This window comes from Scyliorhinus canicula, chromosome 12, assembly GCF_902713615.1.
Source record: "Scyliorhinus canicula chromosome 12, sScyCan1.1, whole genome shotgun sequence".
NCBI classification, from domain to species: domain Eukaryota; kingdom Metazoa; phylum Chordata; class Chondrichthyes; order Carcharhiniformes; family Scyliorhinidae; genus Scyliorhinus; species Scyliorhinus canicula.
The window spans coordinates 63,900,925-63,927,764 of NC_052157.1; the positions used below are offsets into that span (position 1 = coordinate 63,900,925).

Here is a 26,840-nt window from a genome sequence, read left to right on the forward strand (position 1 = left end):
TCAGAGCTCTGGGAGAAAGGCCTTAGGCTCCACAGTCTTTGTCAGCGCACCTTCATACTTTGCTAGAGTTCACACGGGGTTAATATACATATTCAAAGGGCGGAATTAGTTTGTAATCGCATTTACATACAGCTATTCAGCTCTATTCGCGTCACAATTCATTATACATGCAGCAACATGCACTCCTTCAGCACCTCAGTCCATGCCATGAATGGTCATTAGTTTGTCACCAAGGGCCTCTTCCTCTTGCAGTCTTGATAGCTGACAAATGCAGACATTGGGCAAAGTTCATCAATGGTCCATTGTCTCGAAGGATGCACCTCGTTGTGAGTCATTTGTTTTGCGCAGAGGACTGCTATTCTCAACAGAAGACACAGAAAGTACATCAAGCAGTTTGCAGGTCCAAATATAATTCAGAAACACCAAGTTTTTCTCCAACAATCCCTATTATTTTTCATCCCTTTCCCCACCCCCGCATTTGTCTGTCTTATTTGTATGGGCAGAGTGTGGAGCTGTTAAGAACATAGAACATACAGTGCAGAAGGAGGCCATTCGGCCCATCGAGTCTGCACTGACCCACTTAAGCTCTCATTTCCACTCTATCCCCGTAATCCAATTACCCTTCCAAACCTTTTTGGTCACTAAGGGCAATTTATCATGGCCAATCCACCTAACCTGCACGTCTTTGGACTGTGGGAGGAAACCCACGCAGACACGGGGAGAACGTGCAAACTCCGCAAAGACAGTGGCTCAGCAGGGAATCGAACCTGGGAACCTGGTGCTGTGAAGCCACAATGCTAGCCACTTGTGCTACCATGCTGCCCTAAAGTGGGTAATTGGTATTAGCTTGTCGTTATACAATTGTACTTACTGCGTATTTCACGCTAGTTCTTGGTATAAATAAACAGGAATCATGTTTAAACTTACAAACCTGGTGATTGTAATTATTGGGCAGCCAAGGGTCAACTACTTTGGATATTTCTGTAAGAATTATTGGTTAATTCACTTGTGTTGTGACTCGAGCACGTGTGGCTGGAATTCACTATGCACTTACCCAGGGTGTTGTAACGACTGGGAAACAATATTTACAGGCAGTTGAACCCCTCAGTTATAATCCCTATCCACCTAATTGTAAATTGCAAGCTGATTGTTTTTCATATCACCAATCTATTGATTGGTCTCCACTGAATGTCGTCTCCTGACAGCATGTTTAAAGCTCACATTTGGCAATGCGATGGCGATATACGCTGTCATTCTGACACATTACACTAATGTTTTACAATCTGTACTCATGCAACATTTTGAAATGCGTATCCACCAGTTGAGTATTACATTCCAGATTTGTTAACTGTGCCAGAAAGGAAGAGGAACAGAACCTTACAGCTTTTCAGAACCGAGGCAAAATCTATTCCAGAACCTGTTGGGCTATTCCTCCTCGGTGTGAGCTGCTGGTCTGCTACGGTGATGAATATGTAAAGGAAGTCGGCATCAAATGGTTGGGTAGAACAAGAACCAAAATGTAAGGATTCTGACCAAAAATGAGAACTTTAACAAAATAATAATTTATGTCATGTTATACTGGCAACATGCATTTGCTAAATTGCCACATACTAGACTTGTTAGTCAAATTGAAGTTTGTTGGATTAAAGGAGCAGTGGTTGCACGGATGCAGAATAGGTTGAGAGACAGGAAACAGAGGGAAGTGTCAAATGGAATGGTTGTTCATCAGACTGGAACCAATTATACTGTTGCTCACCCTGTGGACTGTTTTGTGGATTCCTGTCTTTTGATATGGAGCAATCACCCAGACATGGGTAAAGGGAGTATAATTTAATGGTTATAGCGCACACAGCAAGATCCAAGAAATCAGCAAATATATACCTGATCAAATATTCTGACTTTGTTGTGTTGGTTGATGGCTAAATAGATATTCGGACATCTCCCTGCTCTTCCTCTATCAAGCCATGGGATTGTTGTTGTCTATCTTAACATGCAGACACGAATATGGGTGGGTACGGCTTCAAAGATGTTGCCTTTGACAGTGCAGCACTCCCTCAGTGAGCCATTAAATCATGAGTCTGGATTACATGCACAAATCTCTGGAACCAGATTTGAAACCATAAATTTTGACGTAACGTGTAAATACAAATTATTGAGCCAAGGCTAACAGAGGTTATCATACACTGGCTCACAAAGCACAAAAATACTGACCCCTCCACCCAATCCCACACGTTCTCAAGTTGTATTTCCAAAAGAAACTTCTGAATGTTTATTGCACTAACAATGTTCCTTCTTTCTTCTGCAGCAGGCTAACAACGTGAGTATCATTCTTGCCCTCATTGCAATGTTGTATGTACTGTGGAATTTCCTCACGAACGTATCAGAAGCTACCCTGAATCCAGTGGATACATTTCAACAGGGCGATGCTCTCTTTCCAGCGGAAAAGATCTTTTGTAGTTCACACCATTGTCCAGGGGAGGCACTGTATAAAATCAGATGATCTCCACTTGCATCAGCAGACCAACAGAGGAGAGAAGACATGTGAATATGCTGAATGTAGAGAAAGTTTCACAATGTCAAAGAGCCTCTACATACACAAGTAGATACAGGAGAGCAACGCTTTAAATGTACTGAATGTGGAAAGGGTTTCACACACGCTGGGGATCTCCATGATCATAATCGGATCCACATTAGAGAAAGGCCATATAAATGTACGGAATGTGCAAAATCTTTCAGTTACAGAGACACTAGTGGATCCATACAGGAGCGAGACCATTTCAATTACTGGATATGGTTGGTGGTTCACACTGTCAGAGCATGTCCATAAACATGCTTGGAACCATACAGGAGAGGCTATATAAATGTTCTAAAAATGGAGGGAACGTGGCTCATAACTATTGGTTGAAAGCTCACTCTTGTTTTGAAACGTGCCATCATTTTGGGAAACTCCACGTGGGGAAATATTAAAACTCAATCTAAATATTGAAATTGTGGAAAAATATACTGTGGGAACATATTGGGGGCGATTCTCCACTCCACAGACCAAGTATCCTCGCCGTCGTGAACGCCGTCGCGTTTCACAATGGCGTGAACAAGGCCCAGGCACGATCTATTCTGGCCTCCAAATGGGCGCCATGCCAACCTGCGTATGCGCAGTTGGGCCGCGCCATCCTGCGCATGCGCGGGGAACATTTTACGCGCGCCGGCCTGGGGGGGAAGGGAGGGGGGGAAAGGGGAATACCGGGTTGCTGCTGGTAGGGTCAGGAAGGAGCTGGTGGGGGCTGGGGGGACAGAGGTGAGGTGTTGTCGCTGTGGGGACTGGGTCGGGCGGAGGGTGCTGGCCTGCGGCGGGCAGTCGACGGGCTATGGCTAGTCGACGGGGGAGGGGGGCGGGACGCCCTCTGATCCGGTTGGTCACCTGGAATGTGAGAGGATGAATGGGCCGGTGAAGCGGTCGAGGGTACTTGCTCATCTGAAGGCGCTAAAGGCAGATGTGGCAATGCTTCAGGAGACCCACCTGAAGGTGGCGGACCAGGTCCGTCTGAGGAAGGGGTGGGTGGGGCAGGTTTTCCACTCTGGGTTGGATGTGAAGAACCGGGGAGTGGCGATTCTGGTGGGGAAAAATGTGTCGTTTGAGGCATTTGAGGTGGTGGCGGATAAGGGGGGTAGGTATGTTATGGTTAGGGGCAGGCTACAAGGAGAGAAGGTGGTACTTGCTAGTGTGTATGCCCCAAATTGGGATGATGCGGGCTTTATGAGGCGTATGCTGGGACGGGTCCCGGATCTAGAGGCGGGAGGTCTGATTATGGGGGGGTGTTTTCAATACGGTGTTGGATCCTTCACTGGATCGGTCCAGCTCTAGGACGGGTAGGAGGCCGGTGGTGGCCAAGGTACCAGATGGGAGGGGTGGATCCATGGAGGTTTGTGAGGCCGAGGGCACGGGAGTACTCTTTCTTCTCCCACGTACATAGGGTCTATTCTCGGATAGACTTCTTCGTGGTGAGTAGGGGACTGATTCCGAGAGTGGAGGAGGCAGATTATTTGGCCATTGCAATCTCCGACCATGCTCCGCATTGGATAGAGTTGGAGATGGGGGAGGTGCGGGACCAGCGCCCTTTGTGGCGGTTGGATGTGGGGTTGTTGGTGGAGGAGGAGGTGTGTAGGAGGGTCCGGGCAAGTATTGAGGGGTACCTCGAGGTGAATGATATGGGGGAGGTCCAGGTGGGGATGGTCTGGGAAGCCCTGAAGGCAGTGATTCGTGGGGAGCTGATATCCATCCGGGCACACAGGGAGAGGAGCGAAAGGAGTGAGAGGGATAGACTGGGGGAAAGATGCTGGAGGTAGACAGGAGGTACGCAGAGGCACCAGAGGAGGGACTGTTGGGGGAGAGGCACAGCCTACAGGCTAAATTTGATTTGCTGACCACTAGACAGGCGGAGGCACAGTGGAGGAAGGCACAAGGGGCAGTATACGGACATGGTGAAAAGGCGAGTAGGATGCTGGCTCATCAGCTCCGCAAGCGGGATGCAGCTAAGGAAATTGCTGGAGTGAGAGACAAGAGTGGGAATGTGGTGCGGAAGGGGGTAGAGGTGAATGAGGTCTTCAAGGACTTTTACGGGGAACTGTACCGGTCGTAGCCAACGGCGGAGAGGAGGGGAATGGAGAGGTTCCTCGACGGGCTTTCTTTCCCGAAGGTGCAGGAGGAGCAGGTGGAGGGGTTGGGGGCGCCGATTGAGCTGCAGGAGCTGGTTAAGGGGATTGGGCAGATGCAGTCAGGGAAGGCGCCGGGGCCGGATGCGTTCCCGGTGGAATTTTATAAAAAGTTTGTGGACCTCGTGGGCCCCTTGCTGGTGCGGACACTTAATGAAGCGTGGGAAGGGGGGACTTTGCCCCCGACGATGTCACAGGCGCTGATTTTGTTAATCTTAAAGAGGGACAAGGACCCCCAGCAGTGTGATTCATACAGGCCCATATTCTCCTCAATGTGGATGCCAAGGTGCTGGCAAAAATCCTGGCCACCAGGATAGAGGACCGTGTGCCAGGGGTTGTACACGATGACCAGACAGGGTTTGTGAAGGGAAGGCAGCTGAACACGAATGTGCGGAGACTGTTGAATGTCATCATGATGCCGGCGATTGAGGGGGAGGCTGGGATAATGGTGGCGCTGGATGCAGAGAAGGCCTTCGATAGAGTGGAGTGGGGGTACTTATGGGAGGTGTTGGGGAGGTTTGGATTTGGTGAAGGGTTTATTAGATGGGTGAGGCTGCTATATGAGGCCCCGATGGCGTGTGTAGCCACAAATGGGAGGAGGTCGGAGTACTTCTGGCTTTACCGAGGGATCATGCAGGGTTGCCCCCTTTCCCCCTTGTTGTTTTCATTGGCAATCGAGCCGTTGGCGATGGCGTTGAGGGATTCAGGGAGGTGGAGAGGTTTGGTGCGAGGTGGGGAGGAACATAGGGTTGTATGCCGATGGCCTGTTACTGTATGTGGCGGACCCGGTGGGAGGGATGCCGGGGGTGATGGAGCTGCTAGCTGAGTTTGGGACCTTTTCAGGCTATAAACTAAATTTAGGCAAGAGTGAGGTGTTTGTGGTGCACCCTGGAGACCAGGAGGAAGGAATTGGTAGGCTCCAGCTTAGGAGGGCAGGTGAGAGTTTTAGGTACCTGGGGGTGCAGGTGGCCAGGGATTGGGGGACTCTTCACAAGCATAATTTCACCAGACTTGTAGATCAGATGGAGGAGGAGTTCAAGAGGTGGGACATGCTGCCATTGTCGTTTGCGGGGAGGGTGCAGTCCATCAAAATGACGGTGCTTCCGAGGTTCTTGTTCCTCTTTCAGTGCCTGCCCATCTTCATCCCCAGGGCCTTCTTTAGGAGAGTGACTAGCAGTATTTTGAGCTTTGTGTGGGCACATGGAACTCTGAGAGTGAAGACGGTTTTCCTGGAGCGAGGGAGGGATAGAGGCGGGCTGGCGCTGCCCAACCTTTTGGGGTACTATTGGGCGGCCAATGTGTCAATGATGCATAAATGGGTGATGGGGGGGGGGGGGGGGGGGGGGGGGGGGGGGGGGGGGGGGGGGAGCGGCGTGGAAAAGAATGGAGATGGTGTCATGTAGAGGTACGAGCCTGGGTGCCTTGGCAACGGCGCCGTTGCCGCTCTCTCCTAAGAGGTATACCACGAGCCCGGTGGTGGCGGCGACCCTAAGAATCTGGGGACAGTGGAAACGTCATAGGGGGGAAACAGGGGGCTTGATGGAGGCTCCATTGGGTGGAAATCATCGGTTCATCCCGGGGAACAATGATGGGGGATTTAGGGGGTGGCAAAGGGTGGGCATTAGTAAATTGAGGGACCTGTTTATTGGCGGGTTTGTGGGCCTGGGGGAACTGGAAGATAAATTTGGGCTCCCCCAAGGGAACATGTTCAGATACTTGCAGGTAAAGGCGTTTGCTAGGCGACAGGTTGCCCTCGCGGGGGGCGATGGCCAGAGTGCTTTCGGGGGTGTGGGTCGGAGAGGGGAAGGTGTCTGACATTTATAAGGTAATGCAGGAGATGGAGGAGTCGTCAGTGGAGGAGCTGAAGGCTAAATGGGAGGGGGATCTTGGGGAACAGATAGAGGACGGGACTTGGGCGGATACCTTGGAGAGAGGCAACTCTTCCTCTTCATGTGTGAGGCTTAGTCTCATTCAATTTAAGGTGCTGCACCGGGTCCACATGTCTGGGACTAGGATGAGTAGGTTCTTTGGGGGTGAGGACAGGTGCACCAGGTGTTCGGGGAGTCGAGCGAATCATGCCCATATGTTCTGGGCATGCCCGGCACTGGAAGAATTCTGGAAGAGGGTGGCGGGGACGGTGTCGAGGGTGGTTGGATCCAGGGTCAAACCAGGGTGGGGACTCGCGATTTTTGGAGTTGCGGTGCAGCCGGGAGTGCAGGAGGCGAAAGAGGCCGGTGTTTTGGCCTTTGCGTCCGTAGTAGCCCGGCGGCGGATCATGCTGCAGCGGAAGAATGCGAGGCCCCCAAGTGTGGAGATCTGGATCAGTGACATGGCGGGATTTATCAAATTGGAGAGGGTCAAATTTGCCCGAGAGGATCAATACAAGGGTTCTATAAACGGTGGCAGCCTTTTCTGGACTTCCTGGCTCAAAGGTAGGTATCTTGGCAACCCGGGGAGGAGGGGGGGGGGTGTAAGGGGGTGTTCCTTATTATAGTTTCTATTTTTTTTCTACGATTATGTAACTTAACATTGTGTTAATTTAAGTTGTTGTTAATATGTTGTGTTCATTGAGGAGGGGCGAATGTTTATGATTGCTATCATTATTGTTATTGTTGGTATTTTATTACGGTTTGATGTTGTTGTACAAATTCAAAATTTTTCAATAAAAATTTTTTTTTTTTAAAAAAGGTAATGCTTGTGTCCTTGTTTATGCTTTTATTTAAGAGTTTGATTCTCTGGCCACCAGGCAAGGCCCTAACACATACCTCATAGTGAAACAGACTTTAAAATAATTGGGATAGAATCAAACACACTGATACCTGTCAAAATGGGCACAATTGAAGGGACAGGGTAAACTATTTGGATAGGAACAAGTGAGGGCCTGGTAGCAAGTAAACCTGGTGAGGAGTATCCAGAGGATGGATACAGATGATTGGAGAACTGGAGAATATTTTAAGTCCACGCATGATGTTATTTTGAATGATATTGAGTGACATGATCTGCAAGTGGTAAGTGTCACAGAGAAAACAAAAACAAAGAAGTTAATTTTCCCCCTGCACAGATCACCCCACTCAAGGGCGAGAGAAAGAAAGTGATCAAGAATAAGATCTCACACTGTGACCTTATTATGCCTGACTCCGAAGTTGAAATGACACCCACTTAGGAAGCAAAGAATGAGATTAATAACGTAGCCTGAGACCTGCGAGTGGCTGTTCGTTCAGACATCAAGGATTTAACATTCAGGATGAATCCGAACATTTATTTGTCACCTTGTACAAATTAAATTTTCTTTAAAAAAAAATATTTTTATTAAAGTATTTGCAAATTTTTATAACAATAATAAAAACAATAATAATAACATTGACAGAGTAAAATAAACATTCCCCCACCCGACCCAGTCTTCACACACCACAACCATCTCACACCCATCCACCTGCCCTCTCCCCCCTACCCCCCCACTTGGAATACTGCTTCTGCTGACATTTTAATTGCCCCGAAAAAGTCGACGAACGGTTGCCACCTCCGAGAGAACCCCAGCGTTGACCCGCTTAAGGCAAACTTTATTTACTCCAGCCTGAGAAACCCAGCCATGTCACTAACCCAGGTCTCTACACTTGGGGGCTTCGAGTCTCTCCACATTAACAGGATCCGTCTCCAGGCTACCAGGGAGGCAAAGGCCAAAACGTCGGCCTCTTTCACTCCCTGAACCCCAGGTCTCCTGACACTCCAAAGATCGCTACCTCTGGACTCGGCGCCACCCACGCACCTAGCACCTTGGACATTGCCTTGGCAAACTCCTGCCAAAACCCTCTGAGCTTTGGGCATGCCCAGAATATGTGGACATGGTTTGCTGGGCTTCCCACAAACCTCACACATCTATCTTCTACCCCGAAACCTTGCTAATCCTCGCTGCCATCATATGCACCCGATGGACCACCTTAAATTGTATTAGGTTCAGCCTGGCACATGAAGAGGAAGAACTGACCCTGCTGAGGGCGTCCGCCCATAGACCTGCCTCTAACTCTCCACCTGCCCTTAAGCTCCTTCACCGGGGTTTCCTCCGCCTCCATCAGCTCCAGGTAGATATCCGACACTTTCCCCTCCCCCAACCAGGTACCGGACACTACTCTTTCCTGTATCCCCCGTGGCAGCAGCAGCTGAAAGGCCAACACCTGTTTTCTCAGGAAGTCCCACACTTGCAAATATCTAAAACCATTCCGTGGTGGCAGTTTAAATTTATCCTTCAGCGCCTTCAAGCTGGGAAAGCTCCCTTATATAAATAGATCCCCCATCCTTCTAATTCCTGCCCTCTGCCAGCTCTGGAACCTGCCATCCAGCCTGCCTGGTGCAATCCTGTGGTTGTTGCAAATTGGAGTCCAGACTGACGCACCTTCCACCTTTTTATGGCTCCTCTATTGCCCCCAGATCCTCAGAGCCGCCACTACCACCGGATTTGTGGAGTACCGGGCGGCAATAACAGCAGAGGTGCCGTTACCAATGTCCCCAGACTGGTGCCTTTACAAGACGCCGTCTCCAACCATTCCCCATGCCGTCCCCTCCCCCATTACCCACTTCCGAATCATAGCGATGTTAACCGCCCAGTAGTAGTTGCAGAAGTTCGGCAGCGCCAACCCATCCTCCCCCCGACTACGTTCCAACCACATTACCTTCACCCGCGGGGTTTCATTCGTCCATACAAAGCTCGAGATGATCTTGTTCACCCGTTTGAAAAAGGCTTTTGGGATGAAGATGGGGAGGCACTGAAAAACAAACAGAAATCTGGGGAGGACCGTCATTTCCACTGTCTGTACCCTCCCCGCCAGTGACAATGGGAGCATGTCCCATCTCTTAAAGCCCCCTTCCATTTGTTCTACCAACCGGGATAGATTAAGCTTATGCAGTGCCCCCCATTTCCGGGCCGCATGGATTCCCAGATAGCAAAAGCTCTTCCCTACCATTCCAAGCAACAGCTCCCCCAGTCTCTCCTCCTGCCCTCTAACCTGAATCACAAACATTTTAATCTTCCCCATGTTCAATTTGTACCTCAAAAAACTACCAAATTTCCCCAAGATCAGCATGACCTCTCCCATCCCCTCTAGCAGGTTCGAAATGTACATAAGTAAATCGTTTGCATAGAGCGAGACTCAATGCTCCACCCCCTCCAAACCAGTTCCTGCTAGTTCCTCAAAGCTCCTAACGCCATGGTCAGTGGCTCTATAGCTAGAGCAAACAGTAACGGGGAGAGGGGGCACCCTTGCACTCGATGTAATTTGAAATATCCCAACTCCAGCCGGTGCGTAGGTACGCTCGCTACAGGTGCCTGGCAGAGCAACCACACCCAGCCAATAAAGCCCTCACCAAACCCAAATCTTCCGAGTACCTCCCACAGGTACTCCCACTCCACCCGATCAAAGACTTTCTCCGGATCCATCGTTACCACCACCTCCGCCTCTCCTCTCTCTGAGGGCATCATAATAACATTTAGAAGCCTTCGCACATTAGCCTTGAGCTGCCTGCCCTGAATGAATCCCGTCTGGTCTTCCCCAATCACCCTGGAACACAGTCTTCTATGTGGTCAATATCTTAGCCAACAACTTGGCATCTACATTCAAAAGCGTGATCGGCCTATATGACCCACACTGCTCAGGGTTCTTCTTGTTTAAGAATAAGTGAAATCGAGGAGTATGACATTGTCGGGGGGAGGATTCCCTTCTCTCTAGCCTCATTAAACGTCATCACCAGCAGTGGGCTCAATATCTCTGAGAACTTCTTATAAAATTCCACCGGGTAGCCGACCGGCCCCAGAGCTTTGCCTGACTGCATCCCCTCCAGCCCCTTGATAACTTCCTCACTCTCAATTAGGGCTCCCAAACCCTCCACCAGGTCTCCTCCAGCCTCGGAAACTCCAAACTATCCAAAAATTGCCTCATCTCTTCCACACCAGCCAACCCATATAATTTACTGTAAAATTCTTCAAACACTACATTCACCCCGCCAGGTCCAAGTCCATGTTCCCGTCCCTATTCTTCACTCTACCAATCTCCCTCGCCACCAACACTTACAGGCTACCAACACTTGAAATAGTACAACACTATTTGATTAAACTAAGAACTGTTGAACATACTTTCACTGTGGGTCGACACTATGTTAGATTAAACTGAAGACCTATGCCTATCCTGACCAGTCTAGACTATCGGCACATGGTAAAGATCTGTGCTACAAGCTGTGAGCTTTGTCCTTCTCAGAGGCTGCATCCCGAATGAACGGGAAAACTGGTGCCTTCTGGCTTTATAGTGAGCGTGCTCCAAATGGTGATTGGCTGCTGTGTTGTGTGTGTTGATTGGTCTTGCAGTGTGTCAGTCAGTGTTTGTCTCTGCACCATTATATACTGATGTGTATATAATGACAGGTGTGAGAAAAAAAAACCGCCTTCGCCCTCGGCCATATAAACCTCCATGGGTCTATAACTCCATCTGTGCCATAAAGCCCTTCAATTCCTTTGCCACAGCTGGCTTCCTCCCTGACCTGGATATTGACCGATCCAATTCCGGATCAATGACCATGTTAAAGACCCCCCCCCCCCCCATGATCAGGCTATGCGACTCTAAGTCCGGGATCCTATCTAACACCCGCCTCATAAACTCCACGTCGTCCCAATTCGGAGCATATATGTTCACGAGTATCACTCGTACACCCTCCAACCTTCCACTCACCATTATGCACCTACCCTCCTTACCTGACACGATTCTCCCAGCCTAGAATGCCACTCGCTTACTAATCAACATTGCTACCCCCTGGTCTCCAGTCCTGAGTGGAACACCTGGATAACCCAACCCTTCCTCAATCTCGTCTGGCCTATGACCTTAAGATGCATCTTCTGCAGCGTAGCCACGTCTGACTTCAGTTCCCTTAAATGCGCGAATACGCGAGCCCTCTTGATCCGCCCATTCAGTTCTCTCATGTTCCACATAATCAGTCTGTATGGGGGCTTCCCCCACAACACCCCCCCCCCCCCCCCCCCACGACTAGCCATCACCCTTTTTAGGCCAGCCCCAGCCCGTGCCTCCTGCTTCCCCGAGTACCCCCATGAGCAGCAGCCGATCTGATCTCCCATTTATTCCCCGACAATAGTTCCTCCACTGTCAGCAAAGCAGTCTCTCCCCCCCTTTCCACCCCCCACCAACAGCACCAGAACCCACATCTCCCAGGTCAAGTACCATCTTAACACTTGCTCACCCTCCACTGCGCTTCCGAGAGTCAGCTGAACCATGCTGACCCTGATAACCCCGCCCCTGGTGCCAAACAGTCTGTCTCCCTATTGTTTGAACCTCTCCCCCCCCACATGAATAAACCTATTAACAGCATCACATTCCCCAGTGAGTAAACAGCAACAAAAACAGACAAACAAAAAGATGCAATTAACAGAAACCAGTGAAGAGACAGTCCCTTAAGGCAAAATCCAGTCTCCCAAAGAAAAGTTCTAACTTGAAGACCCTTTCCCCCTCCGCATCAAGTCCCTGCAAGGCAAAGCACCCCACAACCATTACTGCAGCCCATACTTTCCCCCAGAACTACAAAAAATCTCTTTTCTTTTGAAAAACCAGGACAGTATTACGAGCCACCGCTACAACACTTCTCCACAACTTAAGTGTCCTTTAAATCGTCTCCAGCTTCTTTTCTATATGAATGGCCATACATCGTCCGCGTCTCAAAATAAAAGTCTCGCTCCTCGAGCGTAACCCATAGCTGTGCTGTGTACAGCATCCCGAACTTCTTGAAGAGGGTCGCCTTTTCCCGATTGAACCCAGTCCGTCCCTTGGCCAGCTCCGCTCCCAGGTCCTGATGATACGCAACTCACAGTTCTCCCATTTGCTGCTCCATTCTTTCTTGGCCCACCGCAGGACGTGCTCCTTATCTGTAAACTGGTGAAAACGTACCACCATGGGCCTCGACGGGTCGTTCGCCCTGGGCTTCCTCACAAGGGCACTATGCGCTCTATTGACCTCCAGGGGCCGAGGGAATGCCCCGACCCCCATCAACTTCTCCAGCATGCCCGTCACATAGGCCCTCGCATCCAATCCTTTACTGCCTTCAGGGAGGCCGACGATTCTGAGCTTCTGCCTCCTACACCTATTCTCCGGGTCCTCCAGCTTCTCCTCCATCCTCTTCTGGCGATCATCCAGCACCTCCGCCTTGTCCTCCAGCACGGTTATATAGTTCTCCTGGTCGATAAAGGATAACCTTTGTTCGATCTCCCGTATTACCTTCCCCTGGGTCTCCTGATTCAAGACTAATTGATCAATTGAAGCCTTGCTCGGGTGCAGTGTGTCCTTTTCCAGCTTGCCGAAGCAATCCTCAATAAAACTTCACCAGCTGCTCCTTCGACCACTGCGCCATCTCCCCGCGGCCCTTGACCTCCACCATGCTATCCTGCGAAACCAGCTCCCCTTGCTTCTCACTACCAGGGATGAGTCATAGAATTTACAATGCAGAAGGAGGCCATTCGGCCCATCGAGTCTGCACCGGCTCTTTTTTTTTGAAAGAGCAACCTATCTAAGCCCACACCCGCACCTCCACCCTATCCCCATAACCCAGTAATCCCACCCAACACTAAGGGCACTTTTGGACACTAAGGGCAATTTAGCATGGCCAATCTACCTATCCTGCACATCTTTGGACTGTGGGAGGAAACCGGAGCACCCGGAGGAAATCCACGCAGACACGGGGAGATCATGGGCCTCATGGTAGCATGGTGGTTAGCATCAATGCTTCACAGCTCCAGGGTCCCAGGTTCGATTCCCGGCTGGGTCACTGTCTGTGTGGAGTCTGCACGTCCTCCCTGTGTGTGCGTGGGTTTCCTCCGGGTGCTCCGGTTTCCTCCCACAGTCCAAAGATGTGCGGGTTAGGTGGATTGGCCATGCTAAATTGCCCATAGTGTAAGGTTAATGGGGGGGATTGTTGGGTATGTGGGTTTAAGTAGGGTGATCATTGTTCGGCACAACATCGAGGGCTGAAGGGCCTGTTCTGTGCTGTACTGTTCTATGCTCTATGCAGACTCCACACTGACAGTGACTCATCCGGGAATCAAACCTGGGACCCTGGAGCTATGAAGCAATTGTGCTAACCACCATGCTGCCCTCCATGCTACCGTGCTGCCCTATCGGCGTGATGTCTCATGTCCAGTGGCTGACAGGGGTCACTCGGTCCACAATCCAGGTGTCTGGCTTCTTTATCCACTCGTTGGTTCCCCCTAAGGGAAGCTGAATGGATTGCCCCGGGCGCAAACTGGAATCCCCATTTACATACACTGGTGCCTCCCTGGAACTCGTAAGGGTCATCAAAGGAAGGAGGAAACTGGATTAAAGATAACATTCACCCCACCAGCCAGGGGAACATTAATCACCTTTTGGTTATTTATATAACTTTACTTGTGTATAATGTTTCCACCTCGGCAAGCCTCTCATATCTATCAGGGCACAGGTATCTCCTGCAACAATCACCCCACAGGGTCCTACCCATCGGGACTTCAAACCTGCCCGCCCGGGAAGCACCTTAACCATTACCTTATCCCCACCTTGGGGGTTTTGGGTTTTGTGGTGAACCACTGTTACACCTGTCTTAGGTGATGTAAGGTAGGACCTGTACTACAGATTCGCCGGTAGTCCCTGCCTGCTGGCTCCGCCCAGTAGGAGGAGTATAAATATGCATGTCCTCTATTCGGCAGCCATTTCGCCAGCTGCTGTGGGAGGCCACACATCTTACTGCAATAAAGCCACAGTTGTATCCAACCTTAGTCTTTGTACAATTGATTGTGCATCAATTTATCGCAGTAAAAATTTTCTGAAAGATGGACCACCGAATCAAACCAGATCGCCTGCAGCTGGATCCGCACTCAAGCGATGCCAGAAAGGACTTTAATCACTGGCTAGCTTGCTTCGAGGCCTATATCAACTCAGCGACCACCCCTCCGATGGAGGCTCAGAAGATACAGATCCTGTACTCAAGTTTGAGCTCCAACTTGTTTCCGCTGATCCAGGACGTCCCGAACTACGCAGACGCCATGGCGCTCCTCAAAGAAAACTATGCACAGAAAACGAACACACTCTTCGCCAGGCACGTACTCGCCACTCGCTCTCATCTCCCTGGTGAGTCGATAGAAGACTCCTGGCGGGCCCTAATCCCACTCGTCCGGGACTGTGGCTGTCAGGCCGTTATGGCCACCGAACATTCCAACCTTATTATGCGCGATGCGTTTGTAACGGGGTTTAGGTCTGATCTCATACGCCAAATTCTGCTAGAAGGGGCCACGCTCGACCTAGCTGAGATGAAAAAGCTAGCACTGCCCATGACGGTCGCCTCACGTAATACTCAGGCCTACCTCTCCGGCCGCGCGGCCCACCCCTCCTATCCCTCGTGGACCCCACAGACGGCCGCCCCAGCCGGGGTTTTACCCAGCCAGTACACCTGTGCCAAACGCCAACCCGCGCACCCCGGAGGTCCCCGATGTTACTTCTGCGGCCAGTAAAAACACCCCCGCCAACGCTGCCCGGCCCGCACTGCCGTTTGAAAACATTTTTTAAAAATGAAAATCGCTTATTATCACGAGTAGGCTTCAATGAAGTTACTGTGAAAAGCTCCTAGTCGCCACATTCCGGCGCCTGTCCGAGGAGGCTGGTACAGGAATCGAACCGTGTTGCTGGCCTGCTTGGTCTGCTATAAAAGCCAGCGATTTAGCCCAGTGAGCTAAACCAACCCCTAAGGGCAAGGCTTGAGGCAAAAAGGGGCACTTCGCCGCGGTGTGCCAGGCCCACGTAGTCGCCGCTATTGCCCCCTTCCCCCTGACCTATACACATGGGCACCACCATCTTCGTCCTGGACCACGTGCAGCCAGTGGGCGCCGCCATCGTCACCTCCCGGGGCCACGCGTGGCCAGTGGGCGCCGCCATCGTCACCTCCCAGGGCCACGCATGGCCAGTGGCCGATGCCATCTTCCCCCCCTCAGTCCACGTGCGGCCCATGGGCGCCACCATCTTGTCCAGCCCCACAACGTATGGCCCATGGGTGCCACCACCTTGTCCACACCCTGCAACGTGCGGCCGATGGGCGCTGCCATTTTGTCCCCTGCAGGATCTTCAGGCTCCGCCATCTTGCCTTCCCCACGGGGCAGGGACACCGACAGCACTCCACGACCTGTTGCAAGCCCGTTGCCACCAGGAGCAGACGGTACAGCACCCAGGACAAGACCTTCATCAGGTCTGAGGTCCAGCAGTTGCATCGGGAAGGCATCACCGAAGCCAGCAACAGCCCTTGGAGAGCCCAAGTGGTCGTCGTTAAATCTGAGGAGAAACACAGAATGGTCGTGGACTGCAGCCAGATCATCAATCGGTAGACGCAGCTCGAGGCGTACCCCCTCCCACGCATATCTGATATGGTCAATCAGATTGTGCAGTATCAGGTCTTCTCAACGATAGACCTCAAATCCACCTACCACCAGCTCCCCATTCGTAAATCGGACCGTCCATACACTGCTTTCGAGGTGGGCGGTCGTCTCTATCACTTCCTCAGGGTTCCCTTCGGCGTCACTTACGGGGTCTCGGTCTTCCAAAGGGAGATGGACCGAATGGTCGACCGGCATGGACTGTGGGCCACTTTCCAGTACAGAGACAACGTCACCATCTGCGGCCATGACCAGCAGGACCACGATGCCAACCTTGCCAGATTTCTCCACACCACCACTCTCCTCAACCTCACCTACAACAAGAAGTGCGTGTTCAGCACAACCCGCTTAGCCATCCTCGGCAATGTGGTCCAGAACGGAGTTCTGGGGCCCGATCCCAACCGCATGCGCCCCCTCATGGAGCTCCCCCTCCCCACTGCCCCAAGGACCTCAAACGCTGCCTGGGGTTCTTCTCATACTACGCCCAGTGGGTCCCAAACTATGCGGACAAGGCCCGCCCACTCATACAATCCACCCATTTTCCCCTGACAGCCGAGGCACAACAGGCTTTCGCTCTTATCAGAGCCGATATCGCTAAGGCCGGGATGCACGCAGTAGACGAGACACTGCCCTTTCAAGTAGAGAGTGATGCATCAGACGTCGCCCGAGCCGCCACCCTCAATCAAGCAGGTTCCACATACACACACCCCTCCGGCCCGGCGCCACCCTCCACTCCCCCGGTGCTCCCAGCAGCAACCCCCCTGGACCATCCATCCTCCCCCTGCCCACGCCCGAGGATGAAGAGGATTTTGGCACGCTCCCGGAATTACCGAGCATCAGACCAGCATCGACATCACCGCCAACAATGTCCCTCCCAGCGGAATATCAAGGACCCGGACCGGTTAAACCTCTAACTGGTCCACTGGACTTCAAAAGACATTTTTTTCCTCTCTCGAATATTGCAAATAAAATCCATTTGTTGTATGTAGTTCTCCACCAACCCCACCAGACTCAATTTTAACAGGGGGTTAATGTGGTAAACCACTGTTGCACCTCTATTAGGTGATGTATGGTAGGACCTGTACTAGAGATCCACCGGTAGTCCCTGCCTGCTGGCTCTGCCCAGTAGGCGGAGTATAAATATGTGTGTCCCCCATGCTGCAGCCATTTTACCAGCTGCTGTGGGAGGCCACACATCTGAGAGCAATAAAGCCTCAGTTGCATCTAACTCAGCTGTATCCAGGCGCGCACAACTCAAGTCTTTGTGCAATTGATTGTGCATCTGGAGTACTCATTGACCATACTGAGAAAATACGTGTTACGGTCGGTAGAGGGGAGGAGCCCTTTGAAATCCACGCTGAGGATATCTCTATTATAGAACATTACAGCGCAGTACAGGCCCTTCGGCCCTCGATGTTGCGCCATCCTGTGAAACCCCTCTAAAGTCCCACTACACTATTCCCTTATCGTCCATATGCCTATCCAATGACCATTTGAATGCTCTTAGTGTTGGCGAGTCCACTGCTGTTGCTGGCAGGGCATTCCACGCCCTTACTACTCTCTGAGTAAAGAACCTACCTCTGACATCTGTCCTATATCTATCTCCCCTCAATTTAAAGCTATGTCCCCTCATGCTAGACATCACCATCCGAGGAAAAAGACTCTCAATGTCCACCCTATCTAATCCTCTGATCATCTTGTATGCCTCAATTAAGTCACCTCTTAACCTTCTTCTCTCTAACGAAAACAGCCTCGAGTACTTCAGCCTTTCCTCATACGATCTTCCCTCCATACCAGGCAACATCCTTGTAAATCTCCTCTGTACCCTTTCCAATGCTTCCACATCCATCCTATAATGCGGCGACCAGAACTGCACGCAATACTCCAAATGCGGCCGCATCAGAGTTTTGTACAACTGCAACATTACCTCATGGCTCCGAAACTCAATTCCTCTACCAATAAAAGCTAACACACCGTACTCCTTCTTAACAACCCTCTCAACCTGGGTGGCAACTTTCAGGGATCTATGGACATGGACATCGAGATCTCTCTGCTCATCCACACTACCAAGAATCTTACCATTAGCCCAGTACTCTGCCTTCCTGTTATTCCTTCCAAAATTAATCACCTCACACTTTTCTGCATTAAACTCCATTTGCCACCTGTCAGCCCAGCTCTGCAGCTTACCTATGCCCCTCTATAACTTGTAACATCCTTCTGCACTGTCCACAACTCCACCGACTTTAGTGTCACCTGCAAATTTACTCACCCATCCTTCTATGCCCTCCTCCAGGTCATTTATAAAAATGACGAACAGCAGCGGCCCCAAAACAGATTCTTGTGGTACACCACTAGTAACTGGACACCAGTCAGAACATTTCCCATCAATCACCACCCTTTGTCTTCTATCAGCTAGCCAATTTCTGATCCAAACTGCTAAATCACCGAATCCCATGCCTCTGTATTTTTTGCAATAGCCTGCCGTGGGGAACCTTAGCAAACACTTTACTGGAAATCCATATACAACACATCAACTGATTTACCCTCATCCACCTGTTTGGTCACCTTCTCGAAGAACTCAATGAGGTTGGTGAGGCACGACCTACCCTTCACAAAATCATGTTGACTATCTCTAATCAAATTATTCCTTTCCAGATGATTATACATCCTATTTCTTATAAACCTTTCCAAGACTTTTCCCATAACAGAAGTAAGGCTCACTGGTCTATAGTTACCGGGGTTATCTCTACTCCCCTTCTTGAACAAGGGGACAACATTTGCTATCCTCCAGTCTTCTGGCACTATTCCTGTAGACAAAGATGACTTAAAGATCAAAGCCAAAGGCTCAGCAATCTCCTCCCTAGCTTCCCAGAGAATCCTAGGATAAATCCCATCCGGCCCAGGGGACTTATCTATTTTCACATGTTCCAGAATCGCTAACACCTCCTCCTTATGAACCTCAAGCCCTTCTAGTCTAGTAGCCTGTATCTCAGTATTCTCCTTCACAACTTTGTCTTTTTCCTGTGTGAATACAGACGAAAGATATTCATTTAGCACCTCTCCTATCTCCTCGGACTCCACGCACAACTTCCCACTACTGTCCTTGACTGGCCCTACTCTTACCTTAGTCATTCTTTTATTCCTGACATATCTATAGAAAGCTTTAGGGTTATCCTTGATCCTACCTGCCAAAGACTTCTCATGTCCTCGCCTGGCTCTTCTTAGCTCTCTCTTTAGAGCCTTCCTAGCTAACATGTAACTCTCAAGCGCCCTAACTGAACCATCGCGTCTCATCTTTACATAAGCCTCCTTCTTCCTCTTGACAAGTGTTTCAACTGCTTTAGTAACCCATGGTTCCCTCGCTTGACCACTTCCTCCCTGCCTAACAGGTACATACTTATCAAGGACACGCAGTAGCTGTTCCTTGAACATGCTCCACATTTCCATTGTGTCCATCCCCTGCAGTTTTCCTCTCCAGCCGATGCATCCTAAGTCTTGCCTCATTGCATCATAATTGCCTTTCCCCCAGCTATAACTCTTGCCCTGCGGTGTATATCTATCCCTTTCCATCGCTAAAGTAAACGTAATCGAATTGTGGTCACTATCACCAAAGTGCTCACCTATCTCCAAATCTAACACCTGTCCTGGTTCATTACCCAGTATCAAATCCAATACAGCCTCGCCTCTCGTTGGCCTATCTACATACTGCATCAGGAAACCCTCCTGCACACATTGGACAAAAACGGACCCACCTAAAGTACTCAAACTATAGTATTTCCAGTCAATATTTGGAAAGTTAAAGTCCCCCATAACAACTACCGTTACTTTCGGTCCTATCCAGAATCATCTTTGCAATCCTTTCCTCTACATCTCTGGAACTTTTCGGAGGCCTATAGAAAAGCCCTAACAGGGAGACCTCTCCTTTCCTGTTTCTTAACTCAGCCCATACTACCTCAAGTATTCGAGTCCTCATCAAATGTCCTCTCGGCCACCATAATACTGTCCTTGACTAACAATGCCACCCCTCCCCCTCTCTTACCACCTTCCCTGAGCTTACCGAAATATCTAAACCCCAGCAACTGCAACAACCATTCCTGTCCCTGCTCTATCCATGTCTCCGAAATGGCCACAACATCGAAGTCCCAGGTACTAACCCATGCCGCAAGCTCACCCACCTTATTCCGGATGCTCCTGGCATTGAAGTAGACGCACTTTACACCACATTCTTTCCTGCCGGTACACTCCTGCAACTTTGAAACCTTACTCATGACCTCACTACTCTCAGCTTCTTGTGTACTGGAGCTACAATTCAGGTTCCCAAACCCCTGCTGAACTAGTTTAAACCCTCCCGAAGAGCATTAGCAAACCTCCCCCCCAGGAAATTAGTACCCCTCTGGTCCAGGTGTAGACCATCCCGTTTGTAGAGGTCCCACCTACCCCAAATGAGCCCCAATTGTCCAGGAATCTGAAACCCTCCCTCCTGCACCATCCCTGCAGCCACGTGTTCGACTGCTCTCTCTCCCTATTCCTCGACTCGCCAGCCCGTGGCATGGGTAACAACCCAGAGATAATAACTCTGTTTGTCCTGGATCTAAGTTTCCACCCTAGCTCCCTGAATTCCTGCCTTACATCCCTATCCCTTTTCCTACCTAGGTCGTTGGTACCTATGTGGACCACGACTTTGGGCTGCTCCCCCTCCCCCTTAAGGATCCCGAAAACACGATCTGAGACACCGCGGACCCTGGCACCTGGGAGGCAACACACCAACCGCGAGTCTCTCTCATTCCCACAGAATCTCCTATCTATCCCCCTAACTATGGAGTCTCCAATGACTAATGTTCTTCTCCTCTCCCCCCTTCCCTTCTGAGCAACAGCGACAGACTCTGTGCCAGAGACCTGTACCCCATGGCTGACCCCTGGTACGTCGTTCCCCCCAACAGTATCCAAAGCGGTATACCTGTTACTAAAGGGAACGACCACAGGGGGTCCCTGTACTGACTGCTTCCCCCCAGCTCCTCGCGCCGTCACCCATCTATCTTTATTCTTTGGCATAACTACCGCCCTGAAGCTCCTTTCTATGACCCCCTCTGCCTCCCGAATGATCCGAAGTTCATCCAGCTCCAGCTCCAGTTCCCTAACACGGTTTTTTGAGTAGCTGGAGTTGGGTGCACTTCCCACAGATGAAATCAGCAGGGATACTGGTGGCATCCCTCACCTCAAACATTCTGCAGGAGGAGCATTGTACTGCCTTCCCTGCCATCCCCCTAGATAAAAAAGAAAAGAAAGGAAGAGCTTACCTGATATTCCCTCAACCCCTTAGGTTAGAAGAGGTGGAAGGGTGGGGGACACTGCAAGTGTAGTGTCACGGGTTTAGCAACTGCCCGACTTGTGTACAGGCACTCACCTTCCCGATAGGCCCCTGCTCCCGCCGTAAATCCAGAGGCCGCTCCCGCTGTAAATAAGTGAATTTAAAGGTTTACACTCACCTTCCTGACAGGCCCCTGCTCCGCTCTACTGCCCTCTGCTGGATGGTCCTGGAGGTCCTGGAGCTGTTGCTTGAGGCGGTCCCTGAGGGGTGCTGGGACTCTGTGAGGTGCGTGAACGACAGGCGTGGCGTTAGGCTTGAGTAAGATTTTATACGTGTACGGGAGCCTGCCCATGCCATCGAAAACGTCATCGTATTGCTGGATGATGGAGTCGAGTTGCGCCCTGAAGTCTGTGTCAGAGGATGCAGACACATCGCTTGAAGAGAGAGAGAGTGTACTCTCTGCACTAAGTGGAGCAGCTTGCATGCCTGAGCACCAAGCAAGGAGGCTTTTGAGGCAGCAACAATCTTGAACGGGAGAATGACTGTGTGAGCACTATGTGTCACCTCAAGGCGGCAGGAGCCGCTGGCAGCGATGGCATTGCCATTGTAGTCTAGCAATTTGCAGGTAGATGGCAGGACAGCAGGCTGTACGCAGAGCTTGTGAAAATCAGACGAGATGAGATTGACAGAAGCGCCAGTGTCCAGGCGGAACCTGACAGGGGACCGGTTGACCGTAAGGGTGGCACACCACTCATCATCCTGGCTGATTCTGTGGACGTGGACGGGTTCAGTGCCACGCTTGGGGGATATCCTGTTCGTAGTAATTGTGCCGATTTGGAACGGGACCTGTGGGTCATTGCAGGCACAGTCGGAATTAAGGTCTAGAGTAGGTTCATCGATGGCAGGCTGGATAGCCCTGATGTCTCAGTGGGGCTCGGTGGACCTTTCGAAAAACAGCAGGCATGGAAGATCTGCACATTGCAGCATAGTGGCCTCGTTTGCCACACTGCAGGCAGCATCGGGACTTCGCAAGACATTGACGCTTTAAGTGGGCGGAGCCACAGTTGCCGCACGCCGGAGTGTTGGGACGTTCGTGCGGGGCGATCCAGCGTATCGCGCACCTGCGCCAAGCGGTCTGTGACATCAGCACGCTCGCTGCGTGTAAGCGCGGGACTCCATGAAAAGCGCGCGAAATAGCCGCCATCATTCAGATCCAGAGCGAAAAGATTTAATCGTTTGGACCCGTTCTGCCTCGTAAGGGGCTTGCCGCGCCGTTTCAGCAGCCTGGATGCAGTAGCGCGCGGAGGCATATTCATGAAGTACACAGGTCTCAATGGCCGTGGAGAGAGTGAGCTGCTTTATTTTTAGTAGCTGCTGGCGCAGGGGCTCAGATTGAACACCAAAAACAATCTGGTCACGGAGCATGGAGTCAGCGGTGGACCCGTAGTTGCAGGACTGCGCAAGGACGCGGAGGTGGGTAATGAAGGACAGGAAAGGCCAGTGGCGTGCAGAGGTCTGGTGATGCCCGGGGCAAATCTTGATTGTATGCCCCAAAGACTCAAGTATAAGGCCTAATATACTGAGAAATATTATGAGAAAGGAAAACATTTTGAATACATAAACACAAATGAAACATGAAATAAACGCTTTATTCGATTTTAATATAAATCAATCAAATTTATTAAGTTCTTTTCCCCAAATGATACCTCCTGTCACAAAACCCCTGAACTACTTCACTTTTTACATCAGCTGTGAGAAATTCTTTTTCAATGCTTATTAAAGCCAGGTTGGTCAGTCGCTCCTGTGACATAGAAGACCTCAGATATGTTTTTATTAATTTCAGTTTTGAAAATGACCTTTCACAGCTTGCGACTGAAAATGCGATTGTAAGCAGTAATCTGTATGAAACACACAGCGTCGGAAAGACATCCCTCCCATACTGCAGTAAAGACTCCAGAGCATCTTTAGGATCAGGGGGAACTCTATTCCCTCCAGCTCGAAGGAGCATCACAAAATCAATAATTTTGTCATATAACTGAATTGCAACCACATCATTGTCATAATAATTTGCAAAGTCTGAACATTCCTTTTTTAATTTCTCTCTTTCTTGTTCATCTTCAATCACTACTGAATTCAAGTTCAGAAGAAAAGAAAATCGGTCACTGAGTCTTTGAAGACGGACACTGCGGTCTTCAATTTCAGTTTTTAATCTGTTCACAATCTCTACCATTACTCTATTCATTTCTTTTTGTGCCGTCAGTCCACTATCCCTTGCTGACTCTCCAGGCATTCTTCTTCTCCTCCTTGTTCGTGCAATTGGTATTCCCCAATTTTCACAATATTCATTGGCTAAATCTATTGCATTGTGGATAATTTCGTCATTCTTCAAATTCAAGATATGAATAAGTCCTCTCAGATCACAAGAAGCTTCATGGAACCCCATTTTCGGATCCTGCAAACGTTTTGAGACTTTTTCCACTGATGATAAAACTGAGTACCAAAAATTTAATAAAGCTATAAACGGGAACTGTTGAATAGAGTTCAGCAGCGATCCTGCATCAGATTTAGCTTCCCTTGAAAATTCTCCTTCCAGCAGGTGTTGAAGGCTTGCAATAACGTTGTCACACTCTTCGTGGATTACTTGCACAGCATCATGGCTGGAACTCCATCTTGTGTCACACTGTCTTTTCACATTCCGAGTGACAAATGATTTTAATACTTCCCAACGAGAAGTAGATGAAGAAAAAAAAGTAGAGTTTTTCTAGAATGCCAAAAAATGTAACAACAACAGGTTGCACCTCACTTGCATGGACACAGGCCAAATTGAGGCTGTGGTTCTCGCAGTTCACAAACACAGCTTTTGGGTTAACTTCAAGAATTTTTTGTTGAACACCTCCTCTCACTCCAGCCATAACTGCTGCGTTATCATATGCTTGACCATGACAGTCATTCATGGAAATTTTGTCTTCTTCCAATTTTTCCTGAATTTTATTTACCAGGCTGACTGCATCTTTCTTGTTGACTTGAAAAAATCCCAGAAATGACTCCTTTATTTCTAATTTTCAGTTTTCATCAATATGAACGTAACGCAGAATTTCAGAAACCTGATCTTCATGGGCAATATCTGGAGTTGAATCCAGCATTATGCTAAAATATTTTGCGTCCTTAATTTCGGAAATTATATTTTTCTTGACAGTTTCACCAAGAAGATTGATTATTTCGTTTTGAATTCTGTTGGACAAGTAGGTGACACTTTTTGGTTTCTCTTTCCCTCTCTGCAAGTGTTTTGCTAAGATGTCATCATATTTGGCCAAAAGTCTGATTGTTGCTAGAAAGTTTCCTGTATTTTCACTGACTGTCTCCCCTGGCTCTGATAACCCAGATATTCCTTCTCCTCGATGTCCACAATAGGCCAGATTCTGTTTTGCCAGAAAGGATATAACCTCGACAATCCGTTCAGTTATAGCTTTCCATCTTTTCTTTTCAGCAGACATTTGCTGTTGAAGTTCAGCATCTATCGTAGTTGAATGATGGAGTCGAACTACAAGGTTCAGGTATTCCCTCATGTGAGCTCTATGAGAAGGGCTTTTCTCATGGTCAGGTATTGTTGGATTTAATTTTCTCCAAGTGGAGAAACCGTCTTCCTTTCCAAAGTTTGACACAGACGACAAATGCTCCTTTGAAAACAAAAGCAAACAAAACAGTAGCATGCTTTCCGATATGGAGAGTATAACAACCATTTTCTCTCCACAATTTCTCCGTTTGTGGAAACTTTATCAAACCACTGTTTGGAAAATGATCTCCCATCCTTCTCAGCAAATGGACCACTTTTATTCTGATATCTTTCAGGGCCATGTTGTAATATTGTCATCTTCAAATGATCTGGAATCGCTTTCTTCAAACAGCCAAAATCGCTTCTTTGCAAAAATATGCAAATATCTTCTTTATTTTCTTCACATGGATCATCCTCCTGACAACGAGACTGAGGAGAGAGAGTATTATGTTCTGACCGAGCTGAATCCGTATCAGAAAAATCCTTCTCTGCACCTACATCATCTTTTACTTCTCCAGGTTCTCCTACTTCTTCTTTACTTCTTTTTATCCATGCATCTAATGCCCCTCTTTGATGGGACTCTTCTTCGACTCTGGCCCTCTTTTTTTTCCTGTTCTGTGCTCCACTCGGTTGTACACGAAATACTCGTAACATTTCATTTTCTATCTCAAAAACCGTAAGACGCATGAGAAAATGGGAAGAAAATGGTAAACAATCGGTCAGTTGCAGACGGATAAACCATATTTCATTTCTTTGTTCCTTCGTATCAAATTATTTCACACTGATTCTCCACTGATAATTTTGTGCAATTTATATCATAGACTTGCAAATTAGTGGTATCTGTATTCGAATATTAGCATGTTAAGGAATAAATGTCTCCTATTTCGAGATTAAATGCCACAGCAGTCCTCTGATCATCCAGGCTTCACTCTTACTACATCCCACGTAAATATTTCATTAAATATCGCCAAAAAACCTATACAAAACCGTAGTTGCACCTGTTCTAGAGCTATTCACTGACCTGAGTAGGTAAAAGAACTAATCTAGATGCACAAAAAGCTGAAGAAAAGACGAGTTATGACTCGAGGAAACGCAGGAACGAACAGCCACGTCTGCTTGTTGCTTTTGATGGTTGCACCACGTACATCATCCGCATGCGTGTGGGGGGATGGGGAGAAGGACCATTTTCTCTAGACAGAAAGGGTATACCATGTTAAAGGAATAAAGGGCTAACAACTGCCTCTGCAGTGTGGTGAGCCTCCAAAAATTGATTTATCACCGCTGAAATTTTAAAATTACTATCTTATTTCCTTCTCTGGGGCAGCACGGTGGCCTAGTGGTTAGCACAACCACCTCACGGAACTGAGGTCCCAGGTTCGATCCCGGCTCTGGGTCAATGTCCGTGTGGAGTTTGCACATTCTCCCCGTGTCTGCGTTGGTTTCGCCCCCACAACCCAAAAAATGTGCAGAGTAGGTGGATTGGCCACGCTAAATTGCCCCTTAATTGAAAAAAATAATTGGGTAATCTAAATTTAAAAAAAAATTTTTTTTTTCCTTCTCTGATTGGATGACCCCATCCAATGGATGCCCGGGGCCAATGCACCGTCGCCCCCCCCCCCCCCCCCCCCCCCCCTCTGCACGCCACTGGGAAAGGCTTGTCCTTATCCTGAATTCGCTGCTGAAACATGTATCTCTCGAAGCTCTCATGGACCTCGACCGCGCAGTGGCTGTCAAACTTCAGAATTATGGTCTTGAACTTTGATTTGTCCTCCCCCTCATCGAAGGTGAGCGAGTTGTAAATGTGCAGAGCGTGGTCATCGGCTGTGAAAAGG

General features: G+C 49.4%; 1 long non-coding RNA gene across 1 annotated transcript; it reads right to left on the bottom strand.

The window, feature by feature from the left end:
- LOC119974499 lies at nt 1-26,049 on the bottom strand. The gene is made up of 4 exons (XR_005462512.1): nt 26,030-26,049; nt 9,378-9,470; nt 1,882-2,099; nt 1-355 (listed from the first exon to the last, which is right to left on the bottom strand). It is a non-coding gene; the product is annotated as an uncharacterized LOC119974499 (long non-coding RNA).
- Nucleotides 26,050-26,840: the final 791 nt, after the last annotated feature.